We start from the raw sequence: 13,426 nt of genomic DNA on the forward strand, positions 1-13,426 counted from the left end.
CTGGCCTTATGCTACCATAATATGGCAAAAACTATCTGCGACCAAAATATCAAGAAGGGGAACATATATACGTAATTAAAGGTTTACTTCAAACTAACTGGCCATCTACATACCTTGAAGATATATATCTATCCGATCAGCTATAGTAACACAAATGCAATGAATATTCTGTTACCATAGCATGCACTTGCAGTGTGATGCAGAATGCTAAGATTTGGGTGTGTGCCATGGACCACAAATGTTTATTACATTAAATGCCTACCTGGGTAAGTGGGCACAGTGATCCCCCTGTGTGTTTTGGATATATGGTGCAGTCACTGCTCATAGGTTGTGATAGAGTGGGTAGGGTTTCAAGCAGAAAGTGTCCAGTATTTTAGTAAATCAGATAGCATATGCAGATCATACCACAGTATAGACTATTTGGCTTGTTAGTTTGCAGCAGTACATAAATACACAATATTTATAGCATTGGGTAGAAAATCATCAGACATTTCTAAAAGTGACTGTTTTTCAAACAAACTTTTATTCTTCTTGTTTAGAACTTCTAGTTCGGTGCTTTTATGTTACATCTTCAAATGTTTCTAGACAGGCAACACATGTTTCAACAGAAGTGACTTGGGTACCCAAGGCTTTTTCAAGGCTTATTTGTATCTTAAGTAGAGGAAATAACTACTGGTGTTTTGATCTCTGTCATTTCAGGGTATGTTTTGAGCCTTTCGTCTTCCGTAAAAGTAGCATGCAGACGTTGGCGCAATATTTCCTATACTCAACAGAGTTTGGGGGTTTTCTGTGTGGGAGGGGGGCTTGGGAACACAGTTCCTGTTGTGGCCCCTCTCACTCTTTAATTTGGTGCATTCACAGCAGTGCTCACAGTCTCTTACATGTTAGGCGACTTGTCCTGGGGCTTTTTGTTGTACCCTAAACCAAGTATATGAGTATTTTATGTTACTGTACACTAGGTCATCTGGGGACTCTGCCTGAAGAGTGGCCATAGAATTATATTGTTTGATTTGCTTGCTTCATACAACATGCCCCCATGACTGGAACATTTCTAATTCATAGGTGAAGATATGAGGTTAAGTAAATATCGCAGTCAAAGAAGCCCACACTTTGTTGAATAAAGCCTTATTAGCGCCTTGTTCTCCGTTCATCGATGCCGGCCTCTCACGTCTTGCTGCAATCCGGCATGGCTGCTGCATCTTCCTAAAATCAAAGGAACATCACTGTAAATCTGGTGCTGACTCAGATGGTCCTAGAATGTAAGAGAGAGAATTGTCTGTGCCCTTTGCGCTGCAGCCTAGGATAGCACACTGTAGAGGTGGACTGAAGAGAAATGAGAATGTGGTGTGGAGGTGCAAGGTTTATCATGGTGAAAGCTCAGGCAATGGGAGTTAAACCCCCAAGGAAGGCATGCTGGACAAGACAGAGCCCTGCGTCTGATGCTTCTTCGTCTTCATCTCCCTGTACCCACCAGTTTCTTCCTTCCTTATTTACTTCCCACCTGTTGCTCTAGTTCATCCTTCCTTTCTCCTAACAAAATTCATTCCCCTCTCAATTCCCTTTTCACCATCCACTGTCTTAAACTTTCTTTCTATCCCTTCCTTTTTCGGCTTGTCATTTTTTCTTCCTTGCTCTCCTTTTCCTCCCTTTCAATATAATATCCCCTTCCTGCTCACCTTAGCTTTGGCACCCCCATTTCCTTCCAAACAGTCATCAATCTGTGTTCATCCCAGACGTGTTTTGTGACATGACAAACATGGTACTTCATCAGGGCTGCTCGAAATATCACATGAATATTGCAAGATAGCTTCAATAGGTGTAGCAGGGTAACCAAGACCAACTTGGAGCCACTGTACTCACTTTCTAATTTTGCGAAGACCTCTGGGAAGTAGAGGAGACAGGGGAATGAAAAGCAACTCCCCGGGGCCACAGAATTATGTGTGAATCCATCTCCTTTCAGCCCTTCACCTTGTCTATTTAGAAAAATGCTGAGAAGAAAGAGTAATGGCTGAAAGTGAACAGGTCCAGCCACAGATGGCCCAGATTCCCCCTGTAAAACCTCCAGATGAACAGAAGAAGTAATTGGGGATGGGAGCACCTAGCCAAAGCATTGTCTGGACACTGTGATCCTGGAGTGCATGAAAAATGGACCAAGAGCATATTGAGTTGCCCTCAGGATACACGAGTGTGTGCCAAGAGAGCCAGAGAAGGAGTCTTGGTGCCTCGCTTCTTTATGTGTTTTATTTCATATTCTGGTTCTCAATTCTTGCCCACAAAGCCTTCCCAAAAAGCTGGATGCATGTATATATGCAATTCTAGCTGAAAGAACAGAGGAGCACTGTGCAGGATAAAAGGCAAACATTCAGTTGATAAGTGATAAGAGAGGTAGTTGGGTATTAGATTGTTTCCAGACTGTGATGTAGAGTTCTTTAAAGAGGTGTGTTTTTTCGTTTTCACACCTCTCAGTTTCCATTGTGATGGTGTGCAAAGAGACACCAGAAATGGTGAGCTTGTGTGCAAGGTAAGGGGCTGATCATGATGGCTTTGTACGTGATGCACCTGGTTTTGAAGAAAGTGCATCCTGGCGACACAGCTTAAGGGTTTCTATCGGGCTGGGTTGATGCGATCATGTTGCTTCCTGTCCTGGCTGAGATGTGCTGCAGAGTGTAGTTGCCCTTAAGGGGAGCCAGTGTAGAGTTGGAAGGCAATTGAGCGAGGTGCTACCACCATCCAGATGTGACAGCGGTGCACAGACAAAATATCGAGATTTACATTTCGATATACAATTATATCGAAGTTTAAATATCGAAGGGACATAATATAGAATGTAAGTAATATTGACACTTTTAATATCGATATTAGTAATATCGAAGTTTTAAATATCGATGTCAGTAATATCAATGTAAAAAATTTCGATGTTACTAATATCGATTTTGTAATAATTTTTGTGTATATTATATTGTATTTATTATGTTTTTAATTTTTTTTAAAATGTAATTTAATTAAATTTTGTATTTCAGTACTGTAGCGGGTTGTGGGTTTATAGGGGAATAGGGTGGGAAGTAATTTAATTATGTTAATTAATTATGAATTAGTAGTAATTATTAATTAATTTTAAATAATAGGTAATTATTTTTAATTAATTTTAATTAATTGATTATTTGATAAATATGTTCTGTAGCGGGTTATGGGTTTATAGGGGAATAGGGTGGGAAGTAATTTAATTATGTTAAATTAATTATTAATTCGTAGTTATTAATAAGTAATGTTAAATAACTGGTAATTAAATTTAATTAATTGGTAATTCATTTTAATTAATTGATTAATTGATAAATATGTTCTGTAGCGAGTTGTGGGTTTATAGGGAAATAGGGTGGGAAGTAATTTAATTATGTAGACTTAATTATTAATTAGTAGAAATCATAAATCAATTTTAATTAATTGCTAATTAATTTTAAATAATTGGTAATTAATTTTAATTAATTCATTAATTGATAAATGTGTTCTGTTCTGGGTTGTGGGTTTATAGGGGAATATGGTGGGAAGTAATTTAAATGTAATTAAGTAATAATGTATTTAAATTAATTGTTTTGTTAATTATATAATTGTTAATTAATTATTAATTGGTAATTAAATATTATAAAATGGTATTTTAATAATTTTTTGGGGTTAAATATATTTTGCTAATCATGTTTTTATTAATTATGTATAGGTATTGTAAATGATTTATATTTCTTTAATAGTTCATATTTTTATTATTAAAAAAAAGCTTTTATTTATAAGTATGTTATTTTAACCCCTACGCTATCCAACACTTTCCCTATTGTTGCACTCTCTGGAGTGGGAATAGTAATTGTTACCCCTACGCTATCCAACACTTTCCGTACTGTTGCACTCTCTGGAGTGGAAATAGTAATTTTTACCCCTACGCTATCCAACACTTTCCCTACTGTTGCACTCTCTGGAGTTGGAATAGTAATTTTAACCCTACGCCATCCAACACTTTTACTACTGTTGCACTCTCTGGAGTGGGAATAGTACTTGTTACCCCTACGCTATCCAACACTTTCCCTACTGTTGCACTCTCTGGAGTTGGAATAGTAATTGTTACCCCTACGCTATCCAACACTTTCCCTACTGTTGCACTCTCTGGAGTTAGAATAGTAATTGTTACCCCTACGCTATCCAACACTTTCCCTACTGTTGCACTCCCTGGAGTTGGAATAGTAATTTTTACCCCTACGCTATCCAACACTTTCCCTACTGTTGCACTCTCTGGAGTGGGAATAGTAATTGTTACCCCTACGCTATCCAACACTTTCCCTACTGTTGCACTCTCTAGAGTGGGAATAGTAATTGTTACCCCTACGCTATCCAACACTTTCCCTACCGTTGCACTCTCTGGAGTGGGAATAGTAATTTTTACTCATTCGCTATCTAAAATGTATTTAGTTTTTTTATTAGTTTTATGTTGTTATTTATATTAATATTTTATGTATATAAATTTGTAATATATTATATTTTTATTTATTTATAAGGTATTAAAATAATTAATTTAGAGTTATTATTAATGAAAAATATACTATGTATTATATCTTTATTATTATTAATTTGTATTACATTATGTATTAATGTTAAATAATATAATATATTTTTAAATATGTTTATTACATTTATAAGTATTATTTTGTTAATATTACATTTTTATTTTATTAAAAAACGATATTTTACAAAAAACAATATTTTTGACATTCTATATATTTTTTCCGATATTTTTGTAGTTACCTTGTTAGGGATAGGATCCCGATATTTTTGCCATCAATATTTTTGTTGCGATAATTTTGTATCTCAATATTTTTGTATTCGAGATTTTGTCATAGATTCGTGACAGCAACAGAGTCTGAACAGCACTTCTGAAGTTGCTTTCAGGGAGAAACAGTATAATTTTCTTTCTAAGAAAGAACTGGTGCCCTCTGCGGTTTTGAAAATGCACCCTTTGAGGCTGAGATTGGTGCCCAAGGTGAATCCAAGTGACCTGGCATTTGGTGAAAGTAAATAATTTAAACCATCAAGATTCATGACAAATGAACCAGGATTGTACTATTTGTTGTTTCTTTGCAAATAAGAGGGATTCTGTCTAGGTTGGGTTAAGCTTCGAGTAGTGTTTGGACATCCCGGTCTGGATGAGGTGCCTACAGTATCTGAGGCATTGAGTGTCTCATCAAAATAGTTTTTTAGGTAGAGTTGTGTATCATTAGCATATTGGTGAATCTAGATGTTTTTATCTTTGAGTAGAACACCAAGAGGTTCCCTGTAGAAGCTGAATATGACAGGAGACAGTATGTAACCATGGTAGGTTTCTTTGGGACATTGAGGCACCCATAATAAGAAAATGTTGTTTATTGGGGAGGTTGGAGGAGAATCAGTGAAGGACATTGCTAGTGAATTCTATTAAAAACTCCAGGGAATGAATGAGAGTTGGATGGTCGACTGTAAAGGTGTGTTGAAGGCAGTTGGGAGGTCCAGCATCTTTGGTCTAAGGATATTGCATATGATGTGTAGGCAGTGGTTTAATATGCTACAGTCTAATATGAAGCCACATTAGTAGTAATGCAAGAGATGGTTAGCATTGATGTGATCCTGGAGTAGAGTCCAGACTGCTTTTGCACTTATCTTGCCAATGAAGGGTAGGTGAGTGATGAGTCAGTATTTGATGAGGTCAACAGGGTCTAATGTACGTTTCTTTAGTGGTGGGTGAATCTAGCCTATCTTGAGAACATCTGGGAAGATACCTTGAGTCAAGGGAGTGTTCACATGGCGAGAAAGCTTCCCCGGAGAATACTTTGTTGAAGCACAAGCATTAGACTTCATCTTCATAGGAATTGGTTTGAGGGTGTTGAATTTATAGGCGAGATCTGTGAGAGACAAAGCTTTAAAGGATGACCATTGTGGGATTCTATGCATAAGATGAGTAGCAAGATTGGTGTTGCAGTACTGTAAGATGTTTATTTTTTCACTGAAGAAGAGGCTGATGGCATTAAACATGTTTGCAGATTGTGGGATAGATGGGGGAGGCAGTTGGTTGATGGAGTGCCTGATTACCTTAAAAAATATTATGCATTTGTTGGTGGCTTCGATAATGGTGTTTTTATAGTACTCTGCTTTAGTTGATGTGATGAGCTATCTGTGTGTTGCACAGAGACATTCAAGTATCCTGAAGTCATCAGGATTTCTATTTTTCTTTCATTTTCTTTTCTATCAGTTAATGGAGCATTTGTTGTCAGTGAGGCCTTTAGAGTACCAGTATGCTAAAGATTTTGCCTTGCACTTAGATGTTTTCTTTAGAGTGTGGATGCTCACATTAATGTAGTTTAGAAGGATGCTTCCATTAAACTTGGCTCATGCATTAGATTGTAGATGGAGAAGTCTTTGAAGGAATTGAAAGTTTGGACTTTGGGTTGATCGTGGTTTGTTGGTACAGGAAGATATATATGGTGTGGTGGACAGACTAGTCCAGGATTATGAGTGGATTACATTGCATTGTCGGTGATATTGAAAAAACAAGAGTGAAGATGTGGTGTGTGTTCGCTGGGTGACGTGCCGGTTGAGTGTGATGGTGAGGTTAAGTAGGGTGCCTTTTGTTTTTGTGAACTCGGGCTGTCTGTGAGATTGAAGTCACCCAAGGGGGCGGTGTCGGTAAATTGGACAGATCAGACAGACAGATTGGACAGCTCAAGATTTCATCAATAAAAATCCTTGTTTTCAGTAGCATTTCAGTAGCTCCATGGAGTTGAGTGTCACTTGGTTGCTTTGGGTTTAGGAGCAGGAAGACTTGTTTATCACAAAGAGGCCTGCTTCCTTTTTATGTGAGCAGTCCACAAAATGGATGATATGGCCTTTTAGACCTGGCTTCTTTTAGCCTGGTTTTCCCCTGTCTTTTTGCTTCTGACCTCCTGTTTTTGGTGTGCTGGTCTTAGAACTCTATGTCTAAAGTATGGTGGTAATTGGTTTCTCCATAATTGGCATATTTGATTTACTAGTAAGTCCCTAGTACAGTGCACCATGTGTGCCCAATACCTGTAAATCAAATGCTACTAGTGGGCCTGCAGCACTGATTGTCCTAGACACATAAGTATCCCTTCAAACGTGTCCCAGGCCTGCCACTGCAGAGCCTGTGAGAGGAGTTTTAAAGTACTATGTCGAACTGTCAAGCACACCTACTTTCCAGGCCCAAATCTTCCCTTTTATTACACGTGAGGCACCCGTAAAGTATGCCCTAGGTAGCTCCACGGGCAAGGTGCAGCGTATTTGAAAGGTAGGACATGTGGTTATAAGTTTTACACGTCCTGGTAGTGAAAATATGCTAAATTCGTTTTACACTACAACATGATCTAGCTCTCCCTGTGGATCACTTTGCAGCTGCTTTGTAATATTTTACAAGTGTATCTTCTAATTAGGAGCTGATATAAATTTGGAGTTGTCTGTCTCTGGACTCACAATTTAAAAACACATCTTTTAGTGAAGTTGTTGTTTTAAATTGGAGGTCTGAAAATGCCACTTTTAGAAGGTTAAATGGAAAAGAACGGATGATGGATGGAATTCTGACCAAATCAAACATTCACCTTGTGATGTCTTCGTAAGGGTACATGGTTGCTCATGCTTGAACCTTACAAGACAGTCATGGGGTGTAAAGAATAAACCATCTTACTTACCAGCTTACATGGACCTGTTGTGGTTTGCCATAGACTATGATACCACACACTCCCAAATCTGGGTTTAATCCATTATTGTTTTTCTCACCACACCACCCCAATTTGGACCCAGCCATATGCAAATCAGTCTTGACCATGCTCCCAACTGGAACATTCCAGACCCAAATGCAAGGTCAGGTACTCCCTGGGCCGGAAACCAGCCTCCTGGGACCGGTTTCAGAGTATCATAGCTCATCAGTCAGGCTAGAATCCATTAGCACAATGAGCACTGGACCCACGTCTGGGCATACCTTTTCCACTTAGGGCAACAAAAGGAAGAAGAACACACGATGGACAGAATGCTGAACAAATCAAACATTCACCCCGTTGTGATAGAGTTGACAGTCCAGTAGTTGGGGTGGGCGGAGCTAGGTGGGCAGAGGGGAAGAGGTGGGGACAAGACAGGAAGGGGTCAGTTAGAGTAGGGACGGGGACCTGTGAAGCAGCAAGAATAAAGAGTTCAAGTACATACCAGTCGTGTCCGTGTATTACTGTGGTGGGACACGACAGCTGGCGACGAGGGTGGGATCAGGCAGTAGACCCACCAGAACGAGCCCCGTCCCGCAGCGTGGAGCGCCCAGAGCTCCGCTGCAACCGCGATCCTGAGGCGTCACGGAAGAAACCCAGACGTGACCAGGAGAAGTCTGAGAGTGACCAGGCGGCCCTCGGAGAGAGCCGAGAGAAGCGGACAGTGCGCCAGGTGAAAGCGCCAAGAGAGAGAGCCGATCGCGCTGGACGCGTGAAGCCCGCCAGGATCAAAGGCAGAGCGCCGAGTGCGAGCGCCGGGAGAAGGGAGCCGGTCGCGCTGGATGCGCGAGACCCGCCAGACCCGCCGAACCGTGAGTGAAAGTCGGGAGCCCACTCCGACATTGCCCCAGCTCACTGCGAGACGCTGCGCAGGCGAGGGAAGCAGTTTGCCGCCTGACGCGCGAAAATTAATGCCAGGTCGGCGCGCGCGTGATGAGGAGTCCGCGCTGAGCAGCCAGCCAGCCAAACGCCTCACAACTCAAGCCTACCTGAAAGACGGTAACCGGCAACTGCTTGCACATGTGAGCCCAACAGCGCAGCAACGCGCGTGTGCCCACAGAGAGAGAGAGAGGAAACCTCGTGCTTTACAGAAGGGGGCGGACATCTTAAAGTCAGGCAGCATCAGAGACAGACCCTATCTAAATAGAGGGCGGCCATCTTTAAGTCAGGCGAAAACCCAAACAAGCACCGGCAGCGCCAATTTAATGTATTGAATTTTGGCCATCAAGCAATCATTGTCAAGTGAGTGCCAGTAACAAGGAACAAACAAGCATTGGTGGCTACAGTGAAAGGTGGTGGAAGCAGACATCAGCAACCGCGACCAGAGTCAAGCGCAAGAACTGAAGGCCCACCGCCAAGATGTCCAACCCTCCCGCGCAAAACGCACAAAACCCTCCTGCGCAAAAGGAAGTCAAAGGCACGCACCTGCGAGCGCCGGAACCCTTAATAATCACGACAGGAAGTAGCATGGGCCTAAAATGGCAGGAATGGCTGGAGGATTTTGAGGACTATATTGAAGGTTCTAGAATCGAGACAGACAAGGACAAAATAATAACCCTTCGCAATCTAGGATGGCGTGAGATCAGCAAAATAGTGCGAGAAATCCCAACCGACGATGGCGACACCTATGCCAAAGTGAGAGATGTATTGAACAACCGTTTCTTGCACAAAAGAAATGTTGACTACGAGCGACACAAGTTCCACCAACAGCGCCAGGACAAAGATGAGCCACTAACCTCCTTCATACACCGACTGCGACGTCAGTCCCAATACTGCGACTTTACAAATTTATCACCGGATGCAGCCATCAAGTCCCAAATAATCTCTGGGTGCCACTCAGAGTCGTTGAGACGACGACTGCTGAGGAAACCACAAGAGCTGGCCGAAATTGAAGAGAACTCCCGGCTGTATGACCAAGCCAAAGAAAATGCGGCGGATATCGAAGTCAAGCCTAGCACTAGCCGCGAACATGCCAACCGTGTCTCCGACCGACGACATGGAAGACAGGACTACAGAGGCAACCCGCGTGACAGATCACGCAGATCCAAATTCTCACTCAGACGTCGAATGGACCACCGACCAAAGGATTCGGAGAGGAGAGATCGACGACCTGAACGCACAAGACGGTGTTTCAGGTGCGGGTATGACTACCCTCACATTGACTCTTGCCCTGCTATGGGCCAACGCTGCCGAAAATGTGGACGATCCAATCATTTTGAAGCTATGTGCAGCGATTACCACAGAGAGAAACGTGGCAGCAATGACCGGCGTGCCAGCCAACAAAGACCCTCGAGACCTGAAACCAAACGGCACCATGTCAGAGCCGTCCAGGACGAACCTGCTCGGTCCCCTGCGTCTTCTCACTCCAGTCACGAATCTAGACGTTCCAGATGGGATCGTCGCTCTCCCTCAAGAGACTCCAGATCTTCATCATCCAGGCGATCTTCCTACACTACAGAATATATCAACATCGCTGACAACGATCAGCTCAAGCGCTACCCACGGCTCGACATCATGGTGGGTAACCATGCAGCAAAATTCGTAATGGACAGTGGTGCATCCCTCAACTACATCTCGGTGGCTGAACACGATCGAATGATTCCCAAGCCTCATCTACGCTTTGCACCCATCCGGGTGTACACCTGGATGTCAAGAAAGCCACTCCCGTGCTTAGGCAAGTTCGACACTACCCTCACACATGGCAGCATCACTGTCCCAGCAGTCATCCACGTCATCAAAGGGCCCGATGCTGATTGCCTATTGAGCCTCCCCACGGCTGAACGCCTGCGCCTGGTGCATATCCTATTCAATGTGAATGACAGTTCCAACTATGCCTTGAAATTTCCATCCCTGTTCCAGGGCCTAGGCAAACTGAAGGGCCGGCAAGTGCATCTGCACATCAATGAACGAGTCAAGCCAGTTGCTCAACATCCGCGACGAGTGCCCTTCCATCTGCAATCCGCTGTGGCCCATGAACTCCAGGACCTATTGGACGCTGATATCATCGAACGCACCGAAGGGCCCACTCCCTGGGTGTCCCCGGTTGTTATTGTCCCCAAGAAAGGGACTCCAGACAAGGTCCGTCTCTGTGTGGACATGCGCCTGCCGAACACGGCGATTGAAAGGGAGAGACACCCCGGTCCACACCTGAGCGACATGATTACGGCACTCAATGGAGCCACGGTATTTTCCAAATTGGACCTCAACAAGGGCTATCATCAGCTCGAGCTGGACGACAGCTCTCGTCCCATCACCACCTTTGCCACCCACCTTGGTCTCTTCCGCTATAAACGACTCAGCTTTGGCGTCTCCTCAGCCGCCGAAATCTTCCAAGAGGCGATACGCTTGATCATCCACCACATTCCGAATTCCCTTAACTACAGTGATGACATTCTGGTGTATGGTACGGATCTCCGAGAGCACGACATTGCCCTTGACCTTGTTTGCCATGCTCTAATGGACGCAAACTTAACTCTCAACAAAAACAAATGCGAGTTTCATCAGTCAAAACTGAAATTCTTCGGTCACATCTTCTCATCGAGTGGTATGAAACCAGACCCCGACAAGGTAGCTGTGCTCAACAACACCAAGAGCCCGGCCGACGTGAACGATCTGCGTTCCTTTCTCGGAATGGCAAGCTATTGCGCTCGCTACATTCGGGACTATGCCACAATAAGCCACCCACTGAGGCTCCTCCCGAAGGCTAACCAGCCTTTTGACTGGACTCCGGAATGCGAGCGCGCCTTCAGGGACATCAAACATGCCGTGGAATCATCTGATTGCCTTTCATACTTCAATCCCAGAAGAAAAACAGAGATCACTGTAGACGCCAGTCCGGTGGGCCAAGGGGCGATTCTGGCCCAGTATGATGACGACTCAGAACAACGGAGAATCATCGCATACGCCAGCCGAAGCCTCACCGACCCAGAAAGGAAGTATTCCCAGCCCGAAAAGGAGAGCCTGGCCGTCGTGTGGGCGTGCGAGCATTTTCACATCTTCATCTATGGGAAACACTTTACGCTCATAACTGACCACCAAGCGCTCGTCACGATTTATGGCAATCCGAAGTGCAAGATGCCCCCCAGGATCGAGCGGTGGGGCCTCCGCCTGCAGGAGTACACATTTACAATTGTCCACAAACCGGGGAAAGGGGAGAACCCTGCTGATTACATGTCCCGCCACCCCCGGGACTCTGCAGAGACAACTCCTTCCATTGCGGAGGAATACATTCACTTCGTGGCTGGTCACGCTCGCCCACCAGACATACCCATGCATACCATCAGGGAAGCAACCAACCAAGACGCCACTCTACAGATTGTAATGAAACGCATACAATCCAACAGGTGGAGACATCACCCACAAGACGAAGAAGAGAATCCGGACGCCAAGAAGGAGCTCCAGGCCTTCCGACACGTCTCTGACGAATCTCAATAACCGAGGACGGCCTCCTTCTAAGAGATCACCGGATAGTCATCCCAGCCATCTTGAGACAAGGAGTAGTCGACCTAGCGCATGAGGGTCATCGAGGGGTTGTGTCCACCAAGAGAGCACTAAGAGAGCGTGTCTGGTTTCCAGCTTTAGACCAGATGGTCGAGGACACTCTGAAAGACTGCCACCCCTGTCAACTGACCAGCCACAACAATCCGCCTGCACCACTACAGATGACCCCATTGCCTGACGGGGTGTGGCAAGAAGTCGCAATGGATTTCTATGGGCCCCTGCAATCAGGGAAGTACATAATTGTCATTGTGGATGAATACTCCCGGTTCCCGGTAGCTCAGTTTATCTCTTCCACTAGTGCCACCTGCACCCTCAGGGTACTTGAGGAAGTCTTCGCAACCTGGGGTGTCCCAAAAATCATCAAAACAGACAATGGGCCCCCATTCAATGGGCATGAGTTTGGCGACTTCGCGAAACAAATGGATTTCCAGCACCGCAGAGTCACACCACTCTGGCCACAAGCCAACGGCACCGCTGAAAGGTTCATGTCCACCATCAAGAAAACCTTCCAACAGGCCACAGCCGAGAAGAAGGATCTACAGTCGGCACTGAACGAAGTCCTTTGTGCCTACCGAACCACTCCTCATTCCACGACGGGCATATGCCCTGCCACTCTCATGCTTGGGAGGACAATGAGAAACCGGATCCCAACTTGGGAAGGAGCCTTGAAGAAACCCCTCTCAGATCAGCAGCTCAAAGACATGGCTGTGACGGATCAGTATCACAAGGAGAAGATGAAGGGACATGCTGACCACAAACGGAGGGCACGGTCACCCTCCCTCAAGGAAGGCAATAAGGTTTTTGTCAAACAAGAACAGCGCCAGAAGACCGATTGCCGCTTCAAGGACGAGCCCCTCACGATTGTGCAACAAAAGGGCACCATGGTGACCGCTGAATCAGAAAATCGGCGGGTCACCCGCAATGCATCTCACTTTAAGAAATGCCCTCCTGAAAAACATGACTGCCCTCCAGCAGCTTCCACATCTGAAGATCAGGATGATCCGGGGGCTGGTGCACCCGACTCCGCGCCCTCCATGGTGCGAGAACCAGTAGTCGAGAACATTGTGTCTACGCCGGCTCGACCCAGACGTCAAGTGCAGCCTCCCAAGAGACTAATTGTGGAAATGGACTAAGTTTCACCTTCACTG

General features: G+C 44.5%; 1 protein-coding gene across 2 annotated transcripts in view; it reads right to left on the bottom strand.

Annotated features, from left to right (window-relative positions):
* Nucleotides 1-500: 500 nt before the first annotated feature.
* The window catches only part of SPP2 (secreted phosphoprotein 2), a 65,597-nt gene continuing 52,671 nt past the window's right edge, over nucleotides 501-13,426 (bottom strand). For both annotated transcript variants that reach the window (XM_086956291.1, XM_086956290.1), the window contains exon 7: nucleotides 501-1,203. The gene's annotated coding sequence lies outside the window, so the exon portion shown is untranslated. The remainder of the gene's footprint in view (nucleotides 1,204-13,426) is intronic.

The sequence above is a fragment of the Lissotriton vulgaris genome, chromosome 2_1 (genome assembly GCF_964263255.1).
Source record: "Lissotriton vulgaris chromosome 2_1, aLisVul1.2, whole genome shotgun sequence".
Lineage (NCBI taxonomy): Eukaryota > Metazoa > Chordata > Amphibia > Caudata > Salamandridae > Lissotriton > Lissotriton vulgaris.